Raw genomic sequence first — 5180 nt, 5'->3', positions numbered from 1 at the left:
CATCAAGGAAAGCACAGAAGCACGGACAGCGTGTCTTTATTATTCTGAAATGTAAATACTAAAATATCAATAATAGGTACAGAGTTCTAAGGAAATGATCAATAATGAGCCAAATGGATCTTTACAGCTCTTTAAGAATTTAAGCATGAAACAGTTACTGAAATATCTTAATACTAGACTTATACTTTAAAAGCAAGCATGAATGCATTAATTTTGCCTTTTTTGAATATTACTATTTTAAAAACCTAGCCATTTTAGTATATCTTTGAAGCTGGCTACTATTACTTTACTTTGAAAAATAACAGCTCAGTTATAGATTTCTAAAACCTATGGGAAGCTACTATTATAGAGTCCATTACACTGTAACAAAAAATGATGTAGAAACACAGGGTACCTACTAAAATTCCTCTATTCAGGAATTTTTAAAAAAGGCAGTCCTTTATATACTCCAAAAAAAAAAAAGCATAAGATACTTTACAATGTTGTCTTGATTAATTGCAGTGTAAATAGCAGAGAAGTCTCTTTAAATATATAATATTGACTTTATTTCATTAGAAGTTATATTTGCATACCATTAGCTTCTAGGATTTTCTCACTGACACATTGAAAAGGCACAAAAAGAATTTATAACAGGGGCCTCTGGGTGGCTCAATTGGTTAAGTGTCAGATTCTTGAATTTTGGCTTAGGTCATGATCTCAGTTCATAGTTCGAGCCCTGCGTCGAGGCAGTGCAGAGCCTACTTGGGATTCTTTCTCTCCCTGCCTCTCTGCCTCTCCTTGCTCTCTCTCTCCAAAAATAAACACTAAAAAAAAAAAAAAAAAAAAAAAAAAAATTTATATGAAATATAAAACTGGAAACTAAATTCCTCNNCACCACACACAAAAAAAAAAAAAAAAAAAAAAAAAAAAAAAAAAAAAAAAAAGACTTTATATGAAATATAAATCTGGAATCTAAATTCCTTAGGAGTAAACTGTCCCCTATTTGTTATCTCTGGAAACAAGCACATAATAGACATTCTATAGGTTTTTCGGAGAACTGATGAAACAGACATTAGTTTTCAAATGAACCTGAATGCTATATTTTTAAAACTGGTTTTCTATTAGTCACATTTGAGAACCAAAACCTCAACACATTTCAGCAATCAAGCTGGAAGGAAATGGAGAAAAATGTGATTTGACAATCAAAGGCAGCTTTCTAAAAGAATTTCCTTATCATGAAATCCCAGGAGTTGAACTATCTGTGGTATTTGGCCAAAAAAACAACATCAAGTATCTCGTATGAAGACAATTTCAATAGTAAAAAACAATGTGTCCTTTTAGAAAGTTCCATCCAATTGTTCATTTCCCCAAGTTTGGACTAATTTGAACTCTTAGATGATTTAATGTTGAAGAAAACAAATATTTAGTTACAGTTTAGAGTCACCTACTTCCCAAAGTTTGTAAGGCAAGTTGAAGAAATAATTAGCTGTATTTAAAATGATTTCAAGTGGTATTTTGCTTCTAGAGTGCTCTTTTTCTGGTGTGTTGGTTTGTTCTTACCTTGGACCAAATAGTTTCCACTGGTCTGTTGATTTTTTGGAATAAAGTGAAGAACTTTCGAGATGAGGACAATAAACCTCAAAGAACATGTGTCCCTGATGCCTCTTCTGAGACTTGGCAGATTGTTAAGGAGAGGGAAGGTGTTGTACTCATAAATTTGGTGGCTCTGATGCAGAGAGGAAACTTTGGAAACTTAAAGGATATGACAGCTTTGAGATCTTAGATATATGAAAAACACTAGAATATCACTGTCTACTCAGGAATCTATTATATGAAGCATCTGAGGCAAGACAGAGGCTGTATTTAGTGTCAGAAATGCCATTTCATATTATCAAACAAAAGTGCTTTGCTATCTCATATGTCTGAAATTGACAAGTCCTACCTTGAAGTGTCCACTATTACACATACACTTTTCCTATACATCTAACTGAGGAACCTGAATTAGAAGTCAAATTCGTGTCTCTTGTGATGGAATAATGTGGAGAGGTTGGGTCTGTTTGTTTGTTTGTTTTTTAAAATCTCACCTTGCAAAAGTGCCAATGTTGAGGGATGACAAAATGCTAGCAGGTGCGTGGCTCAACTCAGGAAATTTTTAGGAAGCCATGAAGGTCAGAATTCATTGGTTCTGACACGTGTTATGAAGAGGAAGGGAAAACATGCCAGAGGAGACTTCAGCATTCCTGCTCAAGGACATCTTTATAGAAGTCTCAGGGTGCCGGGGTAGCTCAACTGGTTAATGGTCTGACTCTGGATTTCAGCTCAGGTCATGATCTCATGGTTCGTGGGATCGAGGTCCACGTGCTGACGGTACAGAGCCTGCTTTGGGTTCTCTGTCTCCTTTTCTCTGTCTTCTTCTGCCCCTCTCAAAAATAAACAAATACACTTAAAAAAATTTTTTTTAAGTAGTCTCAACATCCTGTTGAAAGTCTGGGGAGTGAAGACGGGGGAAGCCATAAAAATTCCAGTCTTTAGTCTTTACCCTCAGAGAGCTTGTGACGAAAGACACTCCTCCCTTAAGGTCTTCTTAAGGCATACGGAAATCAGAGACTTTTGAAGACCCAAGGATTCTGTTTTGTTTGAGTCACTGCAGTAACTTCATTGAATGATATACTGTGAGAGAGGCAATCCGCCGACTGCCATTTCCTACTACTCGGTTTCCTAATTTGTATCCAGAGGCCATACAGGCTGTTAAAAAGCTGGCTCAAAATGAGTGATAATAATGAGAATTTTGTGAACGGTTTTCAGACTGCGTTTACCTACAACTCAAAATAACACTTGCTGGCCGACAACACACATGCCTGAGTATGGCAAGAACCAGAAGGCAGTATTCTCCGGAACAAAAGGTGCACTGACTCCAGAGTTATATGTGTAACAGTCTTGCTCTTCACCTAGATCAGAGAAACCATCTAGTATATCCACTGAGAGGAAAATATGCTTCCTGAAATCCATGACTCGTCATGTTGTGCTTATGTAAGAGAATAACCCAGTTCTTAGACAATACATGCTGATGTAGGGTAAGGGATCATGGTATCTTCACTGTACCGTCAAATCAATAGTTGATTTGGCATAGATGAGGGACTCATTATAGGATTCTTGCTAAGTTTTGGTAAGTTTGAAATGTTTAAAAATAAAAAGTTTTTGGGGCGCCTGGGTGGCTCAGTCGGTTAAGTGTCCGACTTCGACTCAGGTCATAATCTTATGATTCATGGGTTCGAGCCCCGCATCGGGCTCTGTGCTGACAGCTAGCTCAGAGCCTGGAGCCTGCTTCAGATTCTGTGTCTCCCTCTCTCTCTGACCCTCCCTTGCTCACACTGTATCTCTCTCTCTCTCTCTCAGAAATAAATAAAACATTTAAAAAATAAATAAATAAAAATAAAAATTTTTAATGCATTTTCTGGGGCGCCTGGGTGGCTCAGTTGGTTAAGTGTCTGACTTCGACTCAGGTCATCATCTCACGGTTTGTGAGATCTCCCCCATGCTGAGCTCTGTGCTGTCAGCTCAGAGCCTAGACCCTGCTTTGGATTCTGTGTCTCTGTCTCTCACTGCCCCTCCCCAGCTCATACTCTGTGTCTCTCTCACTCACTCAAAAATAAACATTAAATTTTTTTTTAAAAAAATGCCATTTCCCCCATCTTCCATTTCTCAGATGTGTAATCTGATTCAAGTACCTAGCTATTTCGAAACTTGAATGTTCTCATTTGGAAACAGTATTGGTGACAACCTCAGGGCACCTGGGTGGTTCAGTCAGTTAACGGTCCAACTCTTGGTTTGGGCTCAGTCATGATCTCACGATTGTGAGATGGAGCACTGCATTGGGCTCTGCACTGACATCACAGAGCTTGCTTGGGATTCTCTCTCTTTGCCCCTCCCTTGCTCGCTCGCTCTCTCTCTCAAAATACATAAATATTAAAAAAATTACTGGTGGCAACCTCAAAGAAGTCAATGGAATAAGCCATAACTCAAAAAAAGTTACTAAGAGCTTACCACAAATCTGAAAAATTATACTCATACTTGATTGTGCATTTTGGTTTTGGCCAATTAGAAATAGCCTAGTACTCATGTAATGTCCACTATGATAAGAAAAATATACTGATATTATCTTTATTAAATGACCACCAATGCTTAATGATATTCAGGTTTTATAAATGCAAATATCATAAAGCAGGCTATTACTAAAGTGCTCTGTTTAATTATAAAACAAGTATATACACCCAGAGATAGTTAATAAATGAAACTGAATGGAGTGGGAATTTATCTGAAGTTAAACTTTGTTTAGAAATGGTGTGGAGATTTTAGCAATTTCTCAAAAAACAGAAAAGAGAAAAAACAGGAAACAATGTTTCCTGAAGTTTTTCTAAATGCACCCAAAATCATTATTTTTGTCATCTATAAACAATGAAGTTATTTGCTGTTATCAATATGTCACAGTGGCATGAGAAATATTTTAAAATATTTTATCAACAAGGAAAATACGTATCAACACCTCCTCCTAAGTGGATGCCAGCGTTATAATTAGGACCAACATTATTTTTCACACAATGGACTATTTTCCTGATCCGCATGAGAGCTGTAATTACTCTCGCAACTTCAATGTCTAACTTTAATTCCACTTAGAAATATTTTGACAAACTGGCAATAAATCTGTTAACAACAGTGAAAATGAGAGGTTGCTTTTGCCTCTAGAATACTGAACATGTTACTTTGTGAAGATATTCTGTGAGGCAAGTACTTCCATCCATATTTCTTAGCATAAGAAAAGGAGATGAAATATATTCACAGCCTCCCAAGAAAGCTGGTAATAGAATGAAATAGGGGAGAATTGGAGCTGACCATATAGCCTTCTATTCTGTGTCTTTTCTAGAAGGCTGCACATGCAGAAGACAAAGTCCATTCATTCACCATGGAGACCAAAAAAACCATTCAAAATTCAAGCCAATTCTCAAAAACTTAATCTCCAGTGAGACCAGTATGGCTGCTCTCTTGAATCTCAATAGAGATGGGAATATTACATCTCTGATTAAGAGTAGTTGAAGCCCGAACTTTAAGCTTTTGACTGAGTTGTATGGGACAGCCCCATTGGATCCTGCTTATGAAATTATCTTTCAAAGAACCTGAGACCACACATGTTCAAACTGGACACT

This window comes from Crocuta crocuta, unplaced genomic scaffold (genome assembly GCF_008692635.1).
Source record: "Crocuta crocuta isolate KB4526 unplaced genomic scaffold, BGI_CrCroc_1.0 scaffold96, whole genome shotgun sequence".
In the NCBI taxonomy this organism is placed as follows: Eukaryota; Metazoa; Chordata; class Mammalia; order Carnivora; family Hyaenidae; genus Crocuta; species Crocuta crocuta.
The sequence above is the reverse complement of the archived record's forward strand: the minus strand, read 5'-3'. Positions refer to the sequence as shown.